Source organism: Trachypithecus francoisi, unplaced genomic scaffold, assembly GCF_009764315.1.
Source record: "Trachypithecus francoisi isolate TF-2019V2 unplaced genomic scaffold, Tfra_2.0 Lachesis_group0, whole genome shotgun sequence".
Lineage (NCBI taxonomy): Eukaryota > Metazoa > Chordata > Mammalia > Primates > Cercopithecidae > Trachypithecus > Trachypithecus francoisi.
Window position 1 is genome coordinate 57960722 of NW_022681453.1, and position 15165 is coordinate 57975886.

The window sequence follows — 15165 nt, forward strand, 5'->3', positions numbered from 1 at the left end:
AAACCTCTGGGTTATAGCAAAAGTGGTGCTAAGAGGAAAGTTCATAGCATTAAGGGCTTACATTAAAAAGTCTGAAAAAAGTAAAAATAGACAATCTAAGGTCACACCTTAGGATGTGGAACTAGAGAAACAAGAACAAACCAAACCCAAATCCAGCCAAAGAAAATAGCAAAGAATAAAGAGAAATTGCAAAGAATAAAAAAAAATAACAAAGGTTAGTGCAGAACTAAATAAAATTGCAACAAAAAAATACAAAAGATAAATAAAACAAGAAGCTGGTGCTTTGAAAAGATAAATAAAATTGATAGATCATTAACGAGATTAACCAAGAAAAGAAGAATACCTAAACAGGGCATGGTGGCTAACATCTGTAATCCCAGCACTTTGGGAGGCTGAGGCAGGCAGATAATTTGAGGTCAGGAGTTCAAGACCAGCCTGACCAACATGGTGAAACCCCACCTCTATTAAAAATACAAAAAGATTAGCCAGGCGTGGTGGTACATTCCTGTAGTCCCAGTTACTCGGGAGGCTGAGGCAGGAAAATCACTTCAACCCAGGAGGTGGAGGTTGCATGAGCCGAGATTGTGCCATTGCCCTCCAGCCTGTACAACAGAGCAAGACTACATCTTAAAAAAAAAAAAAAAAAAAAAAAGCAGCAGCAGAAGAAAAGAAAAATGAAACAGGAGATACTACAACCAATACCACACAAATACTAAAGATCATTCAAGGCTACTATGAACACCTTTATGCACATGAACTAGTAAATTTAGAAGAGATGGGTAAATTTCTGGAAATACACAATCCTCCCAGATTAAATCAAGAAGAAATAGAAACTCTGAAACAAATGATAACAAGTAGCAAAATTGAAACAGTAATAAATTGCCAACAAAAAAAAAGTCCAGGACCAAATGGATTCACAGCTGAATTCCATCAGATATTCAAAGAATAGTTGGTACCAATCTTACTGAAATTATTCCAAAAGATAAAGAGGGAATCCTCCTTAAATCATTCTGTGAAGTCAGTATCACCCTAATTCCAAAACCAGGAAAGGACATAACAAGAAAAGAAAACTAAAGATAATATCCCTGATGAGCATATATGCCAGAAATCCTTAACAAAATACTAGCTGACCAAATCCAACAGCATATAAAAAAGATAATACACCATGATCAAGTGGGTTCCATACCAGGGATGCAGGCATGGTTTAACATATGCAAGTAAATAAATGTGATACATCACATAAACAGAATTAGAAACAAAAAGTATATGATCATCTCAATAGGTGAAGAAAAAGATTTGACAAAATCCAGCATCACTTTATGATTAACACTTTCAGCAAAATTGGCATAGAAGGGACATACCTCAAGGTAATAAGAGCTATCTATGTCAAACCCACAGCCAACATCATACTGAATGGGGAAAAGTTGAAAGCATTCCCCTTCAGAACTGGAACAAGATAAGGATGCCCACTTTCACCACTTGTATTCAACATAGTACAGGAAGTTCTAGCCAGAGCAATCAGACAAGAGAAAGAAATAAAGGGCATCCAAATCGGTAAAGAGGAACTATCTCGGTAGATGATATGATCCTATACCTAGGAAACCCTAAAGACTCATCCAAAAACCCCCTAGATCTGACACATGAATTCAGTAAAGTTTCAGGATACAAAATAAATGTACACAAATCAGTAGCACTGCTATGCACCAACAGTGACCAAGCTGAGATACAAATCAAGAACTCAATCCCTTTTACAAAACAAACTTAGGAATATACTTAACCAACGACGTGAAAAATTTCTACAAGGAAAACTACAAAAAACTGCTGAAAGAAGTCATTGATGACATAAACAAATGGAAACACATCCCATGCTCATGGATTGGAAGAATCAATATTGTGAAAATGGCCATACTATCCAAAGCAATCTACAAATTCAGTGCAATTTCCATCAAAATACCAACATAATTTTTCACAGAAAAAAAAATCCAAAAATTCATATGAAACCAAAAAAGAGCCCAAATACTCAAAGCAATCCTAAGCAAAAAACAAATCTGGGGGAGTCACATTACCTGATTTCAAACTGTACTACAAGGCTGTAGTTTCCAAAACAGCATGGTCCTGGTATAAAAATAGGCATGTAAACCAATGAAACACAATAGAGAACCCAGAAATAAAGTGAAATACTTGCAACCAACTGATCTTCTACAAAGCAAACAAAACATAAAGTGGGGAAAGTACACTCTATACAACAAATGATGCTTGGATAATTGGCAAGCCACATGTAGAATAATGAAACTGGATTCTCATCTCTTAACCTTGTACAAAAATCTACTCAAGATGAATCAAGGACTTAAATCTAAGACCTGAAATCATAAAAATTATAGAAGATAACATTGGAAAAAACTCTTCTAGACACTGGATTAGGCAAAGAGTTCATGACCAAGAACCCAAAAGCAAATGTAACAGAGAAATAGATGGGACCTAATTAAACTAAAAAGCTTCTGCACAACAAAAGAAATAATCAGCAAACAGACAACCCAGAGTGGGAGAAAATATTCACAAACAATGCATCTGACAAAGATTCAGAATCCACAGAATCTGACAAATATTCAGAATCCACAAGGAACTAAAAAAAAAATTCAGCAAGAAAAAAAAAATCCCATTAAAAAGTGGGCAAAAGACATGGATAGACAATTCTCAAAAGAAAATATAGGCCGGGCGCGGTGGCTCAAGCCTGTAATCCCAGCACTTTGGGAGGCCGAGACGGGCGGATCACGAGGTCAGGAGATCGAGACCATCCTGACTAACACGGTGAAACCCCGTCTCTACTAAAAAATACAAAAAAACTAGCCAGGCGAGGTGGTGGGCGCCTGTAGTCCCAGCTACTTGGGAGGCTGAGGCAGGAGAATGGCATGAACCCGGGAGGCGGAGCTTGCAGTGAGCTGAGATCCGGCCACTGCACTCCAGCCTGGGCGACAGAGCGAGACTCCGTCTCAAAAAAAAAAAAAAAAAAAAAAAAAAAAAGAAAATATACAAATGGCCAACAAACATATGAAAAAAAGGATGTTCTCAACATCACTAATTATCAGGGAAATGCAAATGAAAATCACAATGAGATACCATCTTACTCCTGCAAGAATGGCCATAATTTAAAAATTAAAAAATAATAGTTGTTTGTGTGGATGTAGTGAAAAGGGAACACTTTTTTTTTTTTTTTGAGACAGAGTCTCACTCTGTCACCAGGCTGGAGTGCAGTGGCACAATTTTGGCTCACTGCAACCTCCACCTCTCACGTTCAAATGATTCTCCTGCCTCAGCCTCCCCAGTAGCTGGGCCTACAGGCATGCACCACCACACCTAGCTAATTTTTGTATTTTTAGTAGAGATGGAGTTTCACCATGTTGGCCAGGATGGTCTTGATCTCTTGACCTTGTGATCCACCCGCGTTGGCCTCCCAAAGTACTGAGATTACAGGTGTGAGCCACCGTGCCTGGCCAAAGGAACACTTTTACACTGCTGGTGGAAATGTAAAATAGTACAACCACTATTGGAAACAGTATAAAGATTCTTTAAAGAACTGAAAGTAGAATTATCATTTGATTCAGCAATCCCACTACTGGGTATCTACCAGAGGAAAAGCAGTCGTTATATGAAAAGGACACTTGCCCACACATGTTTATAGCAGCACAATTCACAATTGCAAAAAAATGGAACCAGCCTGAGTGCATATCAACCAATGAGTAGATAAATAAATATAGTATATATACATCATGGAATACTACTCAGCTGTAAAAAGGAATGAAGTAACAACATTCACAGAAAACTGGATGGAGTTGGAGAACGTTATTCTAAGCGAAGTAACTCAGGAATGGAAAACCAAATATATGTTCTCACCTATAAGTAGGGGCTAAGCTATGAGGATGTAAAGGCATAAGAATGATTAAATGGACTTTGGAGACTGGGGGGAAGGGTGGAAGGTGGGTGAGGGATAAAAGACTACACATTGGGTACAATATACACTGCTAGGGTGGCAGGTACACCAAAATCTCAGAAATCACCACTAAAGTAAGCAAAAAACCACCTGTTCCCCAAAAACTATTGAAATAAATAAATTAATACAGAAAACTCTAGTTAGACTGATTAGGAAAAAAAAAAGGAAAAGCACAGATCACCAATCAGTAATGAGAGGAGACATCCTATAATCATTAAGAGACGATTAAGGATATCCAGTGTGTATACCACATAATTTGGAAAAAAATCTTTTTAATAAATAGTGCTGAAACAATAGGATATTCACATGCAACAGAATAAAGTTGAACTCTTTCATCATACCATAAGCAAAATGAATTCAAAATGGATCATCAATTGATACGTTGAAGCTAAAAGCACAAACCTTCTAGCAGAAACTATTGAAGTAAACCTCCATGGCTTTGGGCTAGAAAAAGCCTTCTTAGATACAATATAAAATGTATAAACAACAAAAGAAAAATAGATAAATTGAACTTCATAAAAATCAAAAGCTTTGTGTTTTAAAGAACATTATTTTTAAAAGTGAAAAGACAACCAGATATAACTGAAAATATGTGCACACCATATATCTGATAAGGGACTTGTATCCAAGATATACGAAGAGCTCTTACAGGTCAATAATAAAAAGACAAATAACCTAGTTTTTAAAAATAGGCAAAGGATCTCATCTTAGTCTGTTTGGGATGCTGTAGCAGAATGCAATAAACTGGGTGGCTTATAAACAGTAGAAATCTATTTCTTACAGTTCTGGAGGCTGTGAAGTTCAAGATCAAGGCACCAGTAGATTCAGGGACAGGTGAAGGTCTACTTCCTGGTCCCTTTCTTCTCACTGTATCTTCACATAGTGGAAGGGGTGAGGAAGCTATCTAGTAACTCTTTACTAAGGACACTAATCCCATTCATGAGGGCTCCACCCTCACGACCTAATCACCTACTAAAGGTGCCACCTCCTATTACGATCACAGGAGGGGTTAGGATAACATATAAAATTTGGTGGGACACAAACATTCAGTCTATAATGTATCTGAGTAGACATTTCTCCAAAAAATATATACAAATGGCCCCCAAAAAGATGTTTAGTATCATTAACCATTAGAAAATTTCAAATCAAAGCCACGAGATACCACTTCATAACCACTAGGATGACTATAATAAAAGCAAATGTAAGGCAACAAGTGTTGGCAAGGATATGAACAAATTGGAACTTTCATATATGAGGATGTACAATGCAACTGCTGTGAAAAGCATTCTTGAGGTTTCCCCAAAGGTTAAACAAATGGTTACTATATGTCCCAACAATTTCACACCTAGCATATACTCATGAAAATTGAAAAGAGTTGTTCAAAAAAAAGTGCACATGAAAGTTCACAGTGGCATTATTTATAGTAGTCAAAAAGTGAAACCAGGCCGGGTGCGGTGGCTCAAGCCTGTAATCCCAGCACTTTGGGAGGCCGAGACAGGTGGATCATGAGGTCAGGAGATCGAGACCATCCTGGCTAACACGGTGAAACCCCGTCTCTACTAAAAAATACAAAAAACTAGGCGGGCGTGGTGACGGGCGCCTGTAGTCCCAGCTACTTGGGAGGCTGAGGCAGGAGAATGGCGTGAACCTGGGAGGCGGAGCTTGCAGTGAGCTGAGATCCGGCCACTGCACTCCAGCCTGGGCCACAGAGCGAGACTCCGTCTCAAAAAAAAAAAAAGTGAAACCAACCCAAATAAGTAATAATTGATGAATAGAGAAATAAAATATGGCATATCTCTCTGAATCATTATTTTTCAGTAATAAAAATGAATAAAGTACATGCTACAACATAGACCTGCAAACAACGTTATGAGAAAGAAGCCAGCCACAAAAGTCCATTTATTGTATAATTTCATTTATATGAAATGTCCAATATAGGAAAATCTATAAACATGTGAAATAGATTAGTATTCGGAGGCCTGGAGGGTTAAGGGGAAATGGGGAATGGTTGCTGAATGGTATGTGGTTTCTTTTTAAGGTTATCAAAATGTTCTAAAATTGATTGTGGTGATGGTTGTGCAACTCTGTGAATATTTTAGGATACTGAACCCATCAACATATAAAAATATACATCACACCCTCTTAAAATGGCATCAAAGAAACATGTACTACTTAGGGGCACTTTAACAAAACGTAAGATATTTAGATTGAAAACTGCCAAATTTACTGAGAGATATTTTATTTTCAACTTTTATTTTAGAATCAGAGGGTACATGTGCAAGTTTGCTACAAAGGTATATTGTGTGATGCTGAGGCTTAGGGTATGACTGAACTGTAACCCAGGTAGAAGGTATAGTACCCCAAAGGTAGTTTTTCAGCCCTTGTCTTCTCCGTTACTCCCTCCTCTAGTGGCCCCAGTGTCTCTTGTTTCCATCTTGATGTCCATATGTATTCAATGTTTAGCTCCCACCTATAAGTGAGAATATGTGGTATTTGGTTTTCTGTTTCTGCATTAGTTTGCTTAGAGTAATGGCCTCCAGCTGCACCCGTGTTGATGCAAAGGATATGATTTCATTCTTGTCATGGCTGTGTAATGTTCCGTGGTGTATTTGTCCCATATTTTCTTTTTCCAGTCCACCACTGATGGTCGCCTGGGTTGATTCCATGTTTTTGCCAAATGGTAGTTCAACTCTTATTTCTTTGAGAAATCTCCAAATTGCTCATTACAGTGGCCAGACTTAAAATTACACTCCCACCAACAGGGTATAAATGTCCCTTTTTCTCTGCAGCCTTGCCAACATCTGTTATTATTATTTTTTTACTTTTTAATAAAACCATTCTGGTGTGAGATGGTATCTCGTGGTTTTCATTTGTATTTCTCTGATTAGAGATGATGAGCATTTTTCATATGTTTGGGGGCCATTTCTATGTCTTCTTTTGAAAAGTGTCTGTTCATGTCCTTTGCCCAGTTTTTAATGGGGTTATTTGCTTTTTTGAGTGTTGATTTGTTAAAGTTCCTTATAGATTCTGTATATTAGATTTTTTTCCAGATGAACAGTTTATGAATATTTTCTCCCATTTGGTATGTTGTCTGTTTATTCTGTTGATGGATCTTTCATTTTTCTGCAGAAGCTCTGTATTTTAGTTAGGTTCCATTTGTCAATTTTTGTTTTTGTTGCAATTGCTTTTGAGGATTTAGCTATACATTGTTTGCTAAAGCTGATATCAACAAGGGTATTTAGGGTACTTCCTAGATTTTCTTCTAGGATTTTTATAGTTTGAGGTCATATATTTAAGTCTTTAATCCATCTTGAGTAGATTTTTCTATATAATAGGTAGGGGTCCAGTTTCATTCTTCTACACATGAATAGCCAGTTATCCCAGCACCATTTATTGAATAAGGAGTCCTTTTGCCATTGCTTATTTTTGTCAAATTTGTCAAAGATCAGATGGTTGTAGGTGTGCAGCTTTATTTCTGGGTTCTTTATTCTGTGCCATTGGTCTATGTATCTGTTTTCTGTTTTATTGTTATTATTTTTTTGAGATGGAGTCTTGCTCTGTTGCCCAGGCTGGAGTGCAGTGGCGCGATCTCGGCTCCCTGCAAGCTGCACCTCCCTGGTTCATGCCATTCTCCTGCCTCAGCCTCCCAAGTAGCTGGGACTGCAGTCACCCACCACCATGCCTGGCTAATTTTTTGTATTTTTTAGTAGAGACGGGGTTTCACCATGTTAGCCAGGATGATCTCGATCTCCTGACCTCATGATCCACCCGCCTCGGCCTCCCAAAGTGCTGGGTTTACAGGTATGAGCCACTGCGCCCGACTGGTCTGTGTATCCGTTTTCATACTAGTCTGATGCTCTTTTGGTTACTGTAGGCTTATAGTATAGTTTGGAGTCGGGTAATGTGATGCCTCCAACTTTGTTCTTTTTGCTTAAGATTTCTTTGGCTATTTAGGCTATATTTTGGTTCCATATGAATTTTGAAATAGTTTTTTTTAGTTCTGTCAAGAATGACATTGGTAGTTTGATAGAAATACTGTTGAATCTGTAGATTGCTTTGGACAGTATGGCCATTTTAACGATGTGGATTCTTCCAATCCATGCACATAGAATATTTTTCCATCTATTTATGTCATTTCTGATTTCTCTCAGCAGTATTTTATAGTTCTCCTTGTAGAGACCTTTCACCTCCTTGGTTAGCTGTGCTCCTAGGTATTTTTTCATGGCTATTGAAAATAGAATTGTGTTCTTGATTTGGCTCGCAGCTAGAATGTTACTGGTATATGGAAATGCTACTGATTTTTGTACACTGATTTTATATCCTGAAACTTTACTGAAATAGTTTATTGGTTCTAGAGGCCTTTTGGTGGAGTCTTTGCAGTTTTCTGGGTATAGAATCATATCATCAGCAAAGAGAGATAGTTTGATGACTTCTGTTCCTGCTTGGATTTATTTCTCTTGCCTGATTGCTCTGACATAGTACTTCCAGAGCTATGGTTAAATAGAAGTAGTGAGAGTGGGTATCCTTGTTTTATTCCAGGTCTCAAGGAAAAAGTTTCCAGCTTCTGCCCATTCTGTATATTGGCTGTGGGTTTGTCATAGATGGCTCTTATTATTTTGAGGTATTTTTCCATTGATGCTTAGTTTGTTGATGGTTTTTTTCATGAAAGGATGTTGGATTTTACCAAAACCGTTTTCTCTGTGTATTGAGATGATCATATGATTTTTGTTTATAATTTTGTATATGTGGTGAATCACATTTATTGATTTGCATATGTTGAACTGACCTTGCATCCCACGAATAAAGCCTACTTCATCATGGTGAATCAACTTTGTGATGTGCTCTTGGATTCAGTTTGCTAATATTTTGTTGAAGATTTTTGCATCTGTGTTCATCAGGAATATTGGCCTGAAGTTTTCTTTTTTCTTACTGTCTCTGCTAGATTTTGGTGTCAGGATGATGCTGGCTTTGTAGAATGAGTTAACAGGTCCCTTCTCTATGATTTTTTGGAATAGTTTTAGTAAAATTGGTTCCAGTTCTTCTGAGTGATCTTTTTAAAGACCTAAATAAATAGTGAAGTATCCCATGTTCATATATAGAAAGGCATCACATTTCTGGAATTTTATTTCTCCCATATCAGTTTAAACATTCATTGCAAACCCAATCATAATCTCAGCAGCATTTTCTACAGAATTTGATAAGCCTAATATAACATGTATTGGAAATGCAAAGGATTTCATTATACAAACAATCTTGAAGAAGAATCAAGCTGGAGGACTTAAACCACCTTACTTCCGGTCTTGTTACACAGTGGCTCTAATTGCAACACTGTGGTATTGTCAGGACAGACACATATATTAATGGAATCAAATAGATACCAAAGAAATATACCCCTGTGTGTACAGTCAGTTGACTTCTGACAGAGGTACAAACAAATCCCATGAAAAGGAAAGTTTTTCAACAAATGATGTTGAAATAACAGGATCCATATGAGAAAAATGAACCTTGACTAGCACCTCACAGTATACACAAAGTTTAACTCAAGAGAGTTAATAAATTTATCGGCAGAAGCTAACAATATAAAGATTTTAGCACACAATATAGGAGGATATCTTTACAATTTGCATAGGCAGAGATTTCTTAAGACAGTGGTCCCAACATTTTTGGTACCAGGGGCCAGTTGAGTGGAACAGTTTTTCCAAGAACAGTGGTATATGGGATGCAGGGATGGTTTTGGGATGATTCAAGCACATTACATTTATTGTGCACTTTCTTTCCATTACTATTACTTACTATGATGGTTAATATTGAGTGTCAACTTGCTTGGATTGAAGGATGCAAACTGTTGTTCCTGGGTATGTCTGTGAGGGTGTTGCCAAAGGAAATTAACATTTAAGTCAGTGGACTGGGAGAGGCAGACCCACCCTCAATCTGGGTGAGCACCATTAATCAGCTGCCAATGTGGCTAGGATACAAGCAGGCAGAGGATCGTGGAGGGGCTAGACTGGTTAAGTCTTCTGGCCTTCATCTTTCTCCTGTGCTGGATGATTTCTGCCCTCAAACATCAGACTCCCAAGTTCTTCAGCTTTTGGACTCTTGGACTTACACCAGTGGTTTGCCACAGGCTCTCAGGCCTTCAGCCACAGGCTGAAGGCTGCATTATCGGCTTCCCTACTTTTGAGGTTTTGGGACTCGGACTGGCTTCCTGGCTCCTCAGCTTGCAGATAGCCTACTGTAGGATTTCATCTTGTGATCATGTCAGTCAATTCTCCTAATAAACTCCCCTTCATATATTCCTCTATCCTATTAGTTCTGTCCTTTTAGAGAACTCTGACTAATACACATGCTCATCGTAATGTAGAATCATTGCAAACCCTGAGCTTGTTTTCCTGCAGTGGTCCCATCTAGGGGTGATGGGAGACAATGACAGATCATCAGGCATTAGATTCTCATAAGGAGCACACAACCTACATTCCTTTCATGTGCAGTTCACAATAGGGTTCGTGTCCCTATGAGAATCTAATGCCACCGCTGATCTGACAGGAGGCAGAACTCCGCTTTGCTGACTTGCCTGCCACTCACCTCTGGCTGTGTGGCCTGGTTCCTAACAGGCCACAAACCATGTCCCGGGGGTTGGGAACCCCTGTCTTAAGACACAAAAGCAATAGGCATAACAGAAAAAAAAAAAAAAGAAGAAAAGATAAATTAGGTTTCATAAAAACCACATTTATGGCCGGGCGCGGTGGCTCACGCCTGTAATCCCAGCACTTTGGGAGGCCGAGGTGGGCGGATCACAAGGTCAGGAGATCGAGACCATGGTGAAACCCCGTCTCTACTAAAAATACAAAAAATTAGCCGGGCGCGGTGGCGGGCGCCTGTAGTCCCAGCTACTCTGGAGGCTGAGGCAGGAGAATGGCGTGAACCCGGGAGGCGGAGCTTGCAGTGAGCCGAGATCGCGCCACTGCACTCCAGCCTGGGCGACAGAGCGAGACTCCGCCTCAAAAAAAAAAAAAAAAAAACACATTTATTCATCAAAAGTCACAAAAGTATTAATAAGAGGTATATGCTGAGAGAAAATATTCAGAAAGGATTTACCTGCTTTAGACTTGTATCTACATTGTAAAAACCTCTTAAACTCAACTATAAAAAGATATACTTGGGCATGGTGGCTCACACCTGTAATCCCAGCACTTTGGGAGGCTGAAGCAGGTGGATCATTTAAGGTCAGGAGTTCGAGACCAGGCTGGCCAACATGGTGAAACCGTGTCTGTACTAAAAATACAAAAATTAGCTGGGCATGTTGGCACCCACTTGTAATCCCGGCTACTTGGGAGGCCGAGGCAGAGGAATTGCCTGAATCTGGGAGGCAGAGGTTGCAGTGAGCAGAGATCGTACCACTGCACTCCAGCCTGGGTGACAGAACAAGACTCTGTCTCACGTAAAAAAAAAAAAAAAAAAAAAAAAAGAACCACGTGCCCTCATTTAGACTGACACTATTGATTTTCTGATGACAAATCTGTGAAAATATGTGACTGAACCAATTATGCAATGTTATGTACCTCACATTTATAAATAAGTAGATAACTGTATTAATCATGTGAAATATTCCACAACTAGCTCTTAACAAATTTCTCAGTAGAATTTTAACACTTGGACCCCATGACTGGGAAATATCCTTGCTGACTTAAAGAAGACATGAAAGATTGAACTCCTATGGGGAACCACCTTTTATGGTAGAAGTGGAGAGATGTCTTCTAATTATATCTGTAGAAAAATTATTCTAATCTTTATAAATAGTGAATATATTTACCACTATTTTCATGTGCCTAAGAATGAAGAGAGAAGAAATTTTGGAATGTGGCCCTGCTAATAATTGATGACTCTACTCACTTAGACTAGGTTTTTCTGGCATGAGTTTCAACTATATACATATCTTCAGGGATTCAGAGAAAAAGCTTTAAATTCTAAACGTCAATGTCCTAAGACAGAGATTGTTGAAAGTCTACTATTCTAGCATTCATTGCTCCTTGGTCTTTTAGGCATGAACAAATTTGAAAAATTTTTAAAATAACTGCATTCTCTCAATCACATGTATGAGGAATTATATAATAAAAATAGTAGTTGCAATTTCAGTGGAGATTATTATTTGTCAGGAACTATCTATATTTGATACGTTTACTTAATTTTTTTGCACACATACCATGATATGGTTTAGCTCTGTGTCCCCACCCAAATCTCACCTTGAATTTTAGTTGCCATAATCCCTCTGTGTCATGGAAGTGACCTGGTGGGAGATAATTTAATCATGGGGGCAGTTACCTAATGCTGTTCTCAAGATAGTGAGTGAGTCATCATGAGATCTGATGGTTTTATAAGGGGCTTTTAGCCCTTTTGCTCAGCACTTTGCTGCCACTATGTGAAGGATGTGTTTACTTCCTCTTCTGCCATGATTGTAAGTTTCCTGAGGCTTCCCCAGCCCTGTGGAACGGTGAGTCAATTAAACCTCTTTCCTTATAAATTACCCAGTCTTGGGCAGTTCTTTATAGCAGTGTGAGAATGGACTAACACAGTAAACTGGTACCAGGTAGTGGGGTGCTGCTGTAAAGATACACAAAAATGTAGAAGCAACTTTGGAAATGGATAACAGGCAGAGGCTGGAACAGTTTGGAGGGCTCAGAAGAAGACAGGAAGATGTGGGAAAGTTTGGAACTTCCTAGAGACTTACTGAATGGCTTTTATCAAAATGTTGATAGTGACATAGACAATGAAGTCCAGGCTGAAGTGGTCTCAGATGGAGATGAGGAACTTGTTGGGAACTGGAGAAAAGGTGACTCTTGCTACATTTTAGCAAAGAGACTGGCAGCATTTTGCCCCTGTCCTGGAGATCTGTGGAAGTTTGAATGTGAGAGAGATGATTTAGGACATCTGGTGGAAGAATTTTCAAAGCAGTAAAGTGTTCAAGAGGTGACTTGGTGCTGTTAAAAGCATTCACTTTTTATGTATTCACAAAGATATGGTTTGGAATTGGAACTTGTATTTGAAAGGGAAGCAGAGCATAAAAGTTTGGAAAATTTGTAGCCTGATGATATGATAGAAAAGGAAAACCCATTTTCTGAGGAGAAATTCAAGCCAGCTGCAAAAATTCTCATAAGTAATGAGGAGTGAAATGTTACTTGCCAAGACAATGGGGAAAATGTCTCCAATGCATGTCAGAGGTCTTCACAGCAGCCCCTCCCATCACAGACCCAGAAGCCTAGCAGGAAATAATCATTTCATGGGCTGGGCCCAGGGTTTGCTGCTTCATGCAGTCTCAGGAGTTGGTGCCCTGCATCCCAGCTGTGGCTAAAAGGGGCCAACATACATCTCAGGCCATTGCTTCAGAGGGTGAAAGCCCCAAGCTTTGGGGGCTTACACACGGTGTTGGGACTGCAGGTGCACCTAAGTCTAGAATTGAGGTTTCAGAACCTCCATGTAGATTTCAGAGGATGTATGGAAATGCCTGGATGTCAAATCAGAAGTTTGCTGCAGGAGTGGAGCCCAAGTGGAGAACCTCTGCTAGGGAAATGGGGAAGGAAAATGTGGGGTTGGAGCTCACACACAGAGTCCCCACTGGGGCAGTCTTGTGGAGTTGTGAGAAGAGGGCCACCATCCTCCAGACCCCAGAATGGTCAATCCACTAACAGCTTGTGCTGTGCACCTGGAAAAGTGGCAGACACAACACCAGCCCATGAAAGAAGCCAGGAGTGGGGCTTTACCCTGCAAAGCTACAGGAGTGGAGCTGCCCAAGGCCATGGGAGCCCATCTCTTACATCAGCATGCCCTGGATATGAGACATGGAGTCAAAGGAGATCATTTCAGAGCTTTAAGATTTGGCTGCCCTGGTGGATTTTTGACTTACTTGGGGCCTTGGCCCTTTTGTTTTGGCAAATTTCTCCCATTTGGAATGGGTGTATTCACCCAATTCCTGTACCCACATTGTATCTAGAAAGTAACTAACTTGCTTTTGATTTTACAGGCTCATAGGTGGAAGGGACTTGCCTCATCTCAGATGAGACTTCGGACTTGGACTTTTGAGTTAATGCTGGAATGAGTTAAGACTTGAGGGACTGTTGGAAGGGCATGATTGTGTTTTGAAATGTGAGAACATGAGATTTTGGAGGGGCTGGGGCAGAATGATATGAGTTGGCTCTGTCCCCACCCAAATCTCACCTTGAATTGTAGTTCCCATAATCCACATGTGTCATGGGAGGGACCCAGTTGGAGGTAATTTAATCATGGGGGCAGTTACCCACATGCTCTTCTTGAGATAGTAAGTGAATTCTTATGAGATCTGATGGTTTTATAAGAGGCTTTTCACCCTTTTGCTCAGCACTTCTCCTTGATGCTGCCATGTGAAAAAGGAAGTGTTTGCTTCTCTTTCTGTCATGACTGTAAGTTTCCTGAGGTCTCCCTAGCCCTGCAGAACTGTGAGTCAATTAAACCTCTTTCCTTTATAAATTACCCAGTCTCCGATCACAAGGTCAGGAGATCGAGACCATCCTGGCGAACACGGTGAAACCTCGTCTCTACTAAAAAAAAATACAAAAAACTAGCCGGGCGAGGTGGCGGGCGCCTGTAGTCCCAGCTACTCGGGAGGCTGAGGCAGGAGAATGGCATAAACCCGGGAGGCGGAGCTTGCAGTGAGCTGAGATCCGGCCACTGCACTCCAGCCTGGGCGACAGAGCGAGACTCCGTCTCAAAAAATAAATAAATAAATAAATAAATAAATAACCCAGTCTCGGGCAGTTCTTTATAGCAGTGTGAGAACAGACTAATACATAACATCTCTAGAAGTAAGTAATATGATCCTTTGTATTTATAGGTGAGATAATCAGGGTTTAGATGTATAGGTGACAATTGTAGGTCACACATTTAGTAAATGTCAGTTTGGGGGTTTAGTTTAAGGCATTTGACTTCAGAGTCCGCACTTACCAACATCTAATCTCTTATGATTAAGAGTATTTAATCATACTCAGATACTTAGGAGGCTGATGTGGAATGATTGCCTGAGCCCAGGAGAAGGTAGGAGAAGGTTGCAGGTTGCAATGAGCCTTGCACATGTAAGCCTTGCTGATGTAAGAGATGGGCTCCCATGGCTTTGGGCAGCTCCATTCCTGTAGATTTGCAGGGTAAAGCCC